Raw genomic sequence first — 12412 nt, forward strand, 5'->3', positions numbered from 1 at the left:
TCGGATAATTGAAGCAGGCAGAATCCAAACGGTAACCAAAAGGATATAAAACTCAATTTTATGCACCACTTTAAGCAGAAAACTTGAATTAACGTTCATTAGTAAACTATTTGAGTTATTTGCTTGTGCATATATTTGTGAACAGGTTTTCTTATTACATAACCATAGATAAATCAAAGAACTTGCCCGCCTTGACAGAGTCAAATTTACAGTTTCTTGCAAATTCTTTTTGCATAGCACCCTGGAAGCCACCACTAGGGTGTGTGGCAGGGAGTGATTGCTCGCCAATCTACCGATTAATAATGATCAGGATGTTTCCCGACTACAGGAAGCTTTTGAAGGATTGTAGATAATTCTACATTCCATTAACGATAACGGTGCGATTTTTAATTGAATAAAATTGAATCTAAGGCATTTGAATGCCGGCCATATTTTGCTTTATTTGCTAAGACATATTTGATTTGCTACTGCCTTCTTGAGACACTTAAATTACATAAGTTATATTATTGAATAGTTAATGTATTACGGAGTGAGAATGAAGTTATTTAGTACAGTTAGATTCTTGTCACATGCCGTCAGATAATGATTAGAAAGAACGACTCCCAGAGAGAAATGTTTGTCCTCATTTGGTTTTAACCTTCTACATATTAGCGCACCATATAATTGTCGACATTATGCAATTCCAAAGGAGTATTTATGTTAAACGTTTGTGTTCTGGTAATAAATCTATTTAGAATAAGAAATGAATAATTAATTGGTTCACAAAACGCAGCAATACACGTTAGTAAGCATTTATGGTCTATCTCACATTTTCTTGCAAATTACCCCGGGGCGCCGAATGATTCTCTTTGCTCTTTACTATTTGTAATGACAGTCATTACGTACCGAAAAGTTTATTTTTAATTTAGTTTTTCCCATCTAGATAGTCTTATTCTAAAATACGAGGGGAGGAGACTAAACTACGAGTGAATGAATATTACTACGAATAAAACGAGTATATAACTAAACTAAGAGTGTATGAATATCACTACGAATCGGCGCAGTTTCCCCGGATCTTTCAGGATGAACTTAGAGGCATTGGGAAACATCGCTGATGCCGTTACTGTCTTGAAGACCTTGATCTTAGTGCTAAACCAAGGGTCTCGTCTGAAGGCTTCCTCCGTGGCGACATATTATCTCGATGAGTGGTGCGGCCGCGGTGGTGGGACGACGTGGGTGTCGCGAGTCGTCGTCCCTCGCAGTCGCCCTCCACAATTTCACCTTTGCCATTCATTACTCTCCCTCTCCTCCACCCCTCCCCCCGGCGGTGGCGCCACCTCCCACCCCCTTCCGCACTCAGTCACCCCGGGGGTCGCAATCTCGCGAACCCCCTCACCCGACTCCTCCCTCCCCCGGTCTCGTATAAAGTGCGTGCACTTGTGTATGGAGTCCGCTTGGAAGCGCTCGCATTTCTCGTGGCGATGTTTAATTAAAGTGCCCATTCTCGAGAGAGTCGCGCAGAGGAGACTCCTTGCTGTACATGCGATGCAACGCACAGTTGCGAATGTTTGGCAATGATTTCTATAACGCTTTTGTCATCTTTGTACCCCAGCCCTCTCTCATTCTTCAACATTATGAACATAGCTGAGCTCCCGTAAATGTTATAACATGGGAGATGTTGACACCTTGGGAGTGGCTTATGAAGATTGTAAACCGTGGTCAGTGACCGTGGCTAATAAGGAAAGTCTAGGGAAAAGTACAATGACCTACTTCCGTTAGGCACCGGCCTGCCCTAAGACAAGAAAATATTGATTTATCTCATTTTTATTGCAAGAAAATCGTCTCTAATAGATATCAATTCGGGACATTTTTCACCGTAATAAACACTGAATCTAGTAGTTAATAAAATTACCTCCCGCAGATCCGGTTTTGTAATTGTCTCGTCAAATCTAATTTTTAATTAACGTTTACTTTAACTTTACGTGAGGATTACCGACGTATCCAATTTGATGAAAAAACAAGATAGCTCATGAGAGAATGTAAACATTGTTAGCGAAGTAACACCGTCTGTCAGTGATCGAGCAGTTTTGACAGTCGACTTTTCAACTTAACTAGCGGTCATTAAACTGACTTTTGAGCTTAACTGGAGGTTAAAGTTAACCTTCAGTTCAACGAGATATTGTAAAATCACTTGCACTCAATGAAACTCTCAATTCCTAGTTGTCTCTGCTGCCTCTTCACCTCGTCTAATGTATTTAGGAGGATTTTATCTCTTGGATTACTCGCAGGGAACAATGCTAGCAGAAAATACCTTTGAATTATTGAAAGATTCAAACCTAGATATTTGCATGCGATATTGCGATTACAGGAAAAATCGCCTGATAAATAAAACGGAAGCTCTTCGTTTTTGAGGCCGTGTTGAAATGTTCTGATTCATTTGCGGTGACTCCAAGAAATATTTAATCAAATGAAATGCATTCCAAGGAAAGCCACTATTCGGTAAACACTATTGCGACAGAGACAAAAAAGTCACCAAGAAGAAGAAAGCGGTAATGGGAGCCGCTTTAGGGAAGAAGATTAGAGCCGTGACTCACCCAGATGACATTAAATCTCGGAATTCTCCATCCACAACAACACTTTAGAGAGCCCTTCATAAGTTCATTTTCATCGGGCACAAAACTTAATCAATACACCTGTTCCTCATTCCACCCTGTTACTCAACGGGCCTCCTTTTCAGCATTTCATAATTTTTCTCTTAAAATCTCAAGCTGTAGGTTTTTGCATCAATATCTCTAGTTTTAATGTTATCATTTCCATTAATTTTCATGCGTGATTGATGTTATTATTTTTTCATTTCTGTTTCTGTGACATGATAATATCTAACATATGTGAAAAATAACCATTATAAAGTCTATGCATCTTTCCTCCAATCAATAGGGTATTCGTAGGTTTTTCGCATCCCCCTTCTCTTCGTGGGTGTTTTACTGTGTGGGTTTTCACTCGGTGAGCAACGCCACGCTCTCCGTAGCTTTTCCCGCAAACCTCATTCTTTGCGCAGACTTTTCCTGTTTCATCGTTTTCTATCTCCACTGTAATTTACTTTGTGTACGTGTGTGTATGTATACATGCATATTAATTTATGCATGTTTATATGGATGTTTATATTTGCTAAGATATGCGAATCTGTGAGTAATGTTTATAGTATGTATATGACACCTGTACGTTAAGCTACGGACCCCTTGGCTGTCTGTATGTATTTAAGTGTATGCACGTGTACAGGTATTGTGTATGGATGTACTTATAAATCTTATGGTATTATATAATGCGCATGATGATGGGTTAAATGGAAAAAAGGGGCCATTTGGTCTCAATTTCGCCCTCTACCCATCTATAAATGCGTGTCCATTAGGAAAATATCTACTTTCCACCCAAAGGGCCCGGGTTCAAATCCAAGCGGTGTTGAATATTTTTCAGAGGTACCTCGATCCCTACTTGAGGTGCTTTGTAGAGGGCACTTTGAGTGAGTACGCCGTCCGTCGGATGGGACGTTAAGCTACGGACCCCTTGGCGCCTTTCGTAAAGAGTAGGCTAATGCCGACGCCGGGTTTCTCTCCACCCTTCATCCTTTCCTGTCCATCCCCTATGGCGCAAATGGCCTCAGCTGTCGGTCGCCTCCCCTAAATACTACTACTCTTCAGGGAAACCCATACAACGTCGCAATTATCATTCTCCCATCGAACCCATTTAGATATTGCGACACCCTTACCAATCTTTTCTCATTATGCTCAACGCATCGGAGAGCCATTATATCCGTAAATCAGCGATTTCACATAAACCGCTCGTTATTCTTTATTCATGTCACGATTACAGGGAAATTACCACTACATTGACCTTCGAAAAGGTTCGAGGGCATCGAAAGAGAGGTGGCGTAATTCGCAAGCGGAAATTTCCATCGAGAAAAAAAAGGCAGTCAAATCAGCTGATTGTGGAATCGATTTTATTTTCCAAGAAAGGTATTTCGTTTTCCTTGCGGGTGAATTTTGCACTAAAGAATATTACATGGCTCATCGAGAGTTATTCATTCGTGAGGAAATCGATTGACTCTGAGGTGAAATCTGTTATAAATCCAACCTAATTTTAGGCTGATGTCAGAAATACCATGTCACTATTGAAATAAACCATTGGATTTGAGACGTTAGGAACTTCTCGTTAAGGGGGTCACTTCAACCTGAAGTGACCCGTTTTTCCATTTATATTTTCTGTTTGCACACATCATTAAAACCCAAATATGCCTATCGCCATTCCTCCTTAGACCTATAAGTCTGACATTTTCCACTCTGCTATGTGCGAATACGCACTTCCAGGAAAACAGGCCAATTCATATGGTGAGAAAGTGAGCATTATATTTGCACTTTTTCCTTGCTTTAAATATAGTAGCTTTTTCTCCCACTGTTTCGAAATTATTTGGTGAATTCAAGATTAGCTTAGAAACTAAGTTTTGTTGAAAAGAGGAACTTGGTTTTGACCGAACTCCACCCTAATATAATTTATCATTTTCGGTAATTTAATCTAAATTTTTTAATCATGAATTGAGGCGGATAACTAATAGGGCAAAAGAAGCGTGTTGGAAGAGGAGATTCTAGGATAGACAAAGATTACATAGAACGGGTGAAATTGGTACGCTGTGCAGGAAGGTGAAAGTAAAAAGTCAGGAAGTAAAAATTGAAAATTCGTGAAAATAATTAAAGATAAGTCACGAAAACTATTACTTAAAAGCCGAAATATTCAAGTGCTGACGAAAGAATATGAATAAAAACGGCACGGTAAAGATTTTAGACCAGAAAACTTGGACATACTCGTACAAAGAGATTACAACGTAGATGAGATTAGCTTTGGTTCAGGCATTTATCTCGGGTGTGTTTTGGACCATAATTTTCACAAATTAGAATAAGATTGTGAATAACAGCACGGAGATTAAAAGTGCGAGTTCAGCGTCTATAAAAGTGCAAATCATTCAGCTTTAACGCTGATACAAAAGGAATTTTCATAGCCCCTCATTGCTAGCATATTACCTACGAGGTATGTATGAAAGGTATCTGGGTACAGGCTCAGTGGTGGGTGATCTCACTTACAAACATTCACCAATCGCCTGCAAGCGTTCGTTCAGGCTAGATCGTGTTTTTAGTGTGCCCCTGTCGAGTTACTCGGTGCAAGAGCAAAATGCAGCGAACGATTGAACGCCATCAGATTTTATGTTGGACTGGAGAAATCGGGTGCGGAGACGTTGGGTCTAATTTTCCAAGTGTTCATGGATGAAACCATGTCACCAACTGCAGCTTTTAAGTGATACTAACTCCTCAGAGATGGCCGAGAGAGTATGGAGGACGAGCCTCGCGTTCGGTGGCCGTTGACGTCAAGACCCGACGACGACGTGCAACGTGAGCGTGAATTACTGAATTAAGACCCTTGGTTAAGTGTGCGCATGATCACAGATCGTATTGGCATCGATAAGACGTTGAGAATGCACACACCAGTATCAATGAAAATTCGGCGATGCGATGGATCTGCGCTAAACCCGCCCCAAAGGTCTTGACGGACGACCAAGAGCAAAGTCGATTGTCTGCTTGCAAAAGGCCTTCTGCAACGCGTTGAAGAAGACCCTGGCTGGTACCAAGTCCCCGCTTGGCACCGCCAGACTATTTCCTTTTCCAAAAAGCAGAATCCTCCCGCAAAAAACACCATAGTGTAAGTGCCGTCAAATAAGCTTGCAGGTGTACCCTTAAGGATTTGCCGGAATCCTCCTCCTACCAGTGAGCCTTCGAGTCGTGGAAAAGCCGCTCTGGCAAAAGTGTGTCGACGCTCAAGGGAAGATGTACTTCGAAGAATTTTGAATCATTGTAGCCGTATCTGAAATAAAGCTATTTTTCCGAAACTTTTCCCCATACTTTTAATACAAACCTTGTATTGCCTACTTTGGTTGGCAGAAACACAGAAATAAGTTAAGGAATATTGACTGGAGATCCGATTGCTCTTAGAACTCACTTACCCCTTGCGCAATCTATGATCGTAAAAATAGGAAACAAATTTCCATAAATCAGTCAATACTTGATGAACAGAATAGTTTCAGGCGTCACTTTGTGGAAGCGATTCATTTCAGAAAAATAAATACTTGGTTATTCCACGTATATTTTTTGCTAAACACCACCCGGGTTTCAATTCATAAAGTCATCATCATCAGTCTATACTTACTCTAATGGCCGGTGACCGAATACTTCCTGCCAAACACCCTATGTGGGTGTTGGGTGGTTTTCTAAGTAGATGTGCGTAAATTGAAATGATTTATTGGTCGTTTGCATATTAGTGTTTCCAGTATGTAACGTACATGTATTTTCATCTTGGTATAGCTTTCATTATATTTTGCAACTCCATAAACGCAGGTTTCGATTTTTTACGGAGTCTCTACTTCCTATATCCAATGTTGGCGGATGTAACATCGACGCTGCTCAATGCAACAATTTCAGAGTGTAAAAATCATTCGCCTTGACTGGGACTCGAACCCAGATCCCTCAATATAAAGCACTCGACCGGATATTGAGGGATCTGGGTTCGAGTCCCAGTCAAGGCGAATGATTTTTACACTCTGAAATTGTTGCATTGAAATGCACATTAACGGATGACTCCGTCAAAAGTTACTGCTGCAGCATCTCCCGCAGTTTTCTTTGGAATCGACGCTGCTTTCAATGGGTGATTTATATCTAATCACGGCTTTTCTAAACGAAAGTAATGTGGATCCAGTGAAAAAGTATTTAACTGAGGCAGCAGTTAGGTAATTATTTTCTTCAGTATAGGTGCATGTCTGGGATATATGATATCTCTCAAAACACACTACTATAGATAAGATCTCTGGGTTGTTGAAAGTGTAATATTAATCTAATTAAATTGCGCCATTTGCCATGTAGTTATGTAATACGATAAATTCTTGCCTCCACAAGACTCTTTTCGATCATTATGTCTACCTACATAGTAGACATAATACCTTCTACTACTATGCAGGAAATGGATGTAACAGTCTTCGTCCCCACCGCGGCACAATTAAACAATGGCATCTTCTGTTTGAATGTTGGCCAATTTTGAATTCCTGGTTTTTTCTCTCGCTTCTTCTTTCTCCTTTCTCTCCGAACTAGTATATCTAGGAATGCTCATTTCTGTGGCAAGACCGCGAGAGCAAACACACGTCGTCACCTGATAAAACCGGTAGATCGGACGGCAAATTTTCATATTGAAACAGCAATGTAGGTGGACTGAATTCAATAGAAAAAATTAAAGACATCTTTAAGTAAAAATGTAGGCAACTAAGGCTACAAAGATGCAAGACTAGGTTATTCATTGGAAATCGACATTTCAAATGCTGAACGTCTAGGTACGTTTTAGTCGTCGAATTATTTAAAGTTGGTTCCTCAGTGCTATTCTCCGTGAGGGTGTTCATATGGCAGAACTATTGACTGCAGCAAGCGTATCCTAGGCAACTGACAAATATGAATAAATAACCTGATATTCGATAATTTTTAAATTTGAAAACTAGTTTAATATTCGATATTATCTTCCGCTCGTTAGGTCTCATTAAGAATATGCTGCAAGTCTATGGGATCCTCACAAAGTTGGATTAATTGCCGAATTGGATCGCGTGCAGCGTACAGGAGCTAGATTTGTAAAACGTTGTTATGGTAAACTTAGTGGCGTATACAAAATATTAGAGAGGATAGGCTGGGAATCACTACTCCTGGAGCGAAGGCTAAGTAATAGGTTAAATCTCTTGCGTAAATTGGAGCGATGTCTACTTAGCGACGGTATGAAAAATGTATTATTCGCGTCATCACACTGAGGCAGGAGAGATCATGTGGATGAAATTGGAGATATTAGGATAGAACAGATTTAAGATGTCATTTTTTTACGAATACGGAATTGGAATGACGTAATCCGACCGCACTAAAGGGGAAAGTATTTTGGGTCATAAGTAGTCTGGTGTGTAAACATTATCATTAATAATTAAGGCTAATTCTTTATTTATTTATTTATTTATACCCTGCAAGCCACCGCCAGGGTGTGCGGCAGGGGGTGAATACACACCAGACTAATTTTGACCCGAGCATGACCCTACCGTGGTCGGACAATGCTATTATGATCCTCTATCGCTCGTAGAAAAAATGACATCATTAATCTATCTGTTCTACACTTAATCTCTCTAATTTTATTAACATGATCTCTCTTACCTTAGTACGATGGGGCTAATAATATATCCTGTCACACACCCTAGCTTGGCGGCTTGTATGTAACCTCTCAGTAGTTTTAATGACATGCGTCCTATCAGCAGTGACGCCCTTCCGCGAATAATCCTGACTAATAATTGCGATGGGGTATCAAGTGGCGGATGAATAGTCGCGCGCCCATTTCCACCGCGAGAAGGAACGCTTAAAAATCGCAGTGAGACTCCATCCCAACTCCCACCGAAAAGACTTTGATGAAAAAGAAATTGAACGTCCGATTAGCCTACCAAGGGGAGATAAAAAAAAACCCTTCGTAGTCCAATTTCCTTCCATCCGCTCGTCATTTTAAGAGAGATCGGGAATTATTACCTCAAGGGTTCGAGGTAAGCGTTTTCGCGACGCGTGTGGAACTTAAACCGCGATTAATCCTCCTCCGCCTCTACTATTCCTCCGACCGTGCTTCCTCTCTCTCTCTCTCGCTTTCCCATTTCCCCACGTTTCCGCTCCCTCCCGTCATTTCGCAGAAGAAATCGTTTCCTCCTTATCCATCTCCCGCACCCATCCACCCCTAACAGCACCATGCCGTGTTGCTTGCAATTTCGCCTGCTACTTCCTTCCCCGCCCTCCTTTCCTTTAATTTTTACTCGTTCCTCCTCCCGACCCCATCCACCCACCCTCTCCGTCGCCCCCCACGCCCGCCCCCCTCGCCCGGCTCCTTCCCGACCCGTCTGCCCACGCGAGCCCTCTCGGAGGACGGGGTTCGTGGCGTGTTGCTGCCACCCCCCGAGTTGTGACTCACCTTTCTTCCCGGCCCTCTCGGGCGACGCTGCGGCCGCGGGGCGGGGACGGGGGTGCAGGGCGGGGTGCATAGCGTGGGTTCATCCGCACGAGGGTCAACCAGCGAGGGGCGGCGCTTATTTTTTGACTCGCGGCCATACATCATCGCAATTCCTCAGCCACTCCTCCTCTCAAGACTGACTTAACTTCGGCGACCGTCACCTTTACATTACCCACACTTCGCAGACGCACGCCCCTGATGACCCGCTGGGTGAGGTGCCTAGCTTAAGGTTTTCAGGGTTGGCAGTGTTTGTAGAGGCGAGGTGAGCCGTCCATTTCCACTCGTCTTCACAGAATGCCAATCCAGGGCGTAGAAAATCAAATGATTTCGAGTTCGAAAATACAAAACTTATAAATAAATGAAAGGACTAACTTTGTAGTTCCACTCCGGTCTCTACAAATGTAGAGAGCTCACCTGATGATGAAGTTTTACTTCGAAACCCGGGTCGTGTGAATAAATCGTTTTCGTGTGGAACTACAAAGTTAGTCCTTTCATTTATTTATAATGAATCGGTTTCATTAAGTTACGCCAGAAACCATTAATAATACAAAACTTGTTCAAAAAATTGGTCGAGAAAAAATGTACTCATATTTAAGTAGAATGTGGGTGAGTACTATGTATTTGGGAGGAATTGATGTAGTTCATTCCAATTTATGTTTCCATCCCGCGTGTGGGCAATGCCATTCTGAAGAAAAGAGAATCTGAATGCACGTATAAGAAGAGAGAGATCGCGCCGCGAAGTGAAAAGTGGGAGCACGTGCAATGTGCCCGCTTGTTCCGCAGGTGGGCAAAGAATGCGAGTGATAAGGTGGACTGATGCGCAGGATAAACGAAGGCAAGAGAGCGCGCTCTTGACTACTTCCAACACTTTCATGACAGAAGATACAATTATGTCACACAAAGAAACAGCGCGTGATAATGTCTGCGTAAAAAGTGTCGGTAACAATTTTTTCCTGATATTTGCGCGTAGTGCTGAATCCAGATCATCGCTCAAGTGTGCGCATGATCACAGATCGTATATTGACATTGATAAGATGACAATACACACACCATTATCACCAAAAATTTGGCTATGCGAAAGATCTACGCTAAACTTATCCCGAAGTACTTATGACGGAAGACCAAGAACAGTCTAGTGCCAGCTTGCGAAGACCTTCTGCAACGACATCGCGACGATTCTCCAATCCCATTTTAAGTCCCGACTTGGCATCAACTGACTATTTCCTATTGCTAAAAGTAAAATCCTCCCTCAGAGAACACCACAATGGGACCTTAAGTACCGTCAAAGAGGCCTGCACGCGTACCCTTTAGGGCCTTCTGGAATCCGCCTCTCAGGGAGCCTTCGAGTCGTGGAAAGGTCGCTGGCAAAAGTGTGTCGACGCTCAGGGGATGTAATTTGAAGAACCTTGAGGCATTGTAACGATATCTGAAATAAACCTATTTTTCCAAAACTTTTCCCGATTCTTTTTATAGGAACCATGTGGTGCCTTTGTCGTTCTAGGGATCTCACGCTTTGGACGATTGCAAAGTAGAGAATGTACCAAATACTGCGTCCTGAAGTAGGAGATACAAGGGGCAGATCAAATGATGAACAAGAAATGTTGCATAAGACGAAATGTACAAACACATGGAACGCAGTGAAGAGGTATGGCCTTGATAGGCACAGAGTGCGGTATAAATGGGATGACTGAGTGTATAAAAGAAAGGGAAATTAAAAGAGAAGGCTGCAGGATCACCAAGGTAAATAACGCCAATATAGTCGAATTCACAAAAAAAACAAATCTTTTGCAGCAATATTGAAAGTTATATATTCTCGAGAAGAGCTGACCTGATGTTGATTTTCGTTAGTATTTTTCAACTGAAATTTTGGAATTAATATCCTACCAACAATATAGAATGATATGAGACCTGTAAAATAATTTGGAGTTCTCGTGGCGATTCATTGGTGAGCTATTGAATTTCAAAGTATTTCTATTTGCTTGCATCTTTTTGAAAACGTGTCATTTTCTCTCATATTATTCAATGGAGTGACATTTCAACCGATGTTTTCCTCTCTCCCATCACTCGCATATGCTCATATTGCCATTGGCGAGTCGTTAAACTAATCGAGGAGCCGAATGTGGGAGCAGGCCATTATTCCTTCGCGACTTCAACAGAAGAAAACCATAAAACGTTGGCGGGCGATGCGCGCAAACAAACTCGCTTGTCGCGAATTTATTCCTTCTCGTCTCGGAGGTTTATGGGAGAGGGAGGGAGGAAGAGGCGGGGGGGGAGGCGTTCTTGTGCCCCCTCCTTTCCTCGCCCCCCTAACCCCTTCATCCCCTCCCGGCGACTCATACACGCCTGCCTACGTACTCCACCTCGGTCGACGGCCGGCAGGGACGTGCATAGTAGATACGTGCGTACTCGTATACGGCCGACTACAAACTTGCGCTAAAAACGTCCCCCATCCCATTTTTACGCCGCGGGAACGTGGTGAGTGCGTCTCATTTCGCGAAGAGATCGACTCGAGACCAACCGGGAATTGCCCCCACCACCCCTCCCCGCGATCTTCTCTCCGATGCCGTCCGTCACGTGATGCATGCTAGTTCGCTTTTCCCCCGCGGAAGGATACACGTTTCTTTTTTATTCGTCCTCCCGGCGCCACCGCTGCCCCTCATTTGCGCTATTCCATCCCCGGGGACGATGCACGTGAGCCGATAAAGTCGTCGAGATGCATTATGGCAGTTAACCTAATGATCTGTCAACATTTTATCCATGCAAATTCTCTTTTTTTACCTATAAATATCCCGCATAATTGATTTCTGATTTTACGAAGATGCTTACGGTACTATATATGAATTTTAATATTTTTATAAATAATACATAAAGGTAGAGATGTTATCATCGTCACATATTGGAAGTTTTTTTTTAAACTTGCTAACATCGACCTTTCTCCATAAGATTTGAACTCTCTTTTTTACTGCTGTAGATAATCTGATCCTTTGTTTTCATAAAATCATCCACTATCAATTACGGCGTGTGAACGTTTTCTAAGAGAAGCACTTGTCTATACTAGAAGTACAATATTTATTTTGGAAAATAAGAGCAATGAAATATTTCTCAGGAATATTATCCTATTTTTACGGAAAGATAACTCTCGAATCTTTTGATCAGTAAAGTGCCCCTGTAATTTGCTTTATGAGAGTAAAGCAATGAAAATGCTAATCATGCTTGGATTCTCACTTTAAATGGGGCTCTGTTTTTAAAGATTGCGAGCATTTCGCTGTATTACTGAAATTAGAAAACCTCGAAACAGTTCATGCCTTTGCCATTGAATATCAAATGTCCA

This window comes from Hetaerina americana, unplaced genomic scaffold, assembly GCF_022747635.1.
Source record: "Hetaerina americana unplaced genomic scaffold, ioHetAmer1.1.p SCAF_22, whole genome shotgun sequence".
Lineage (NCBI taxonomy): Eukaryota > Metazoa > Arthropoda > Insecta > Odonata > Calopterygidae > Hetaerina > Hetaerina americana.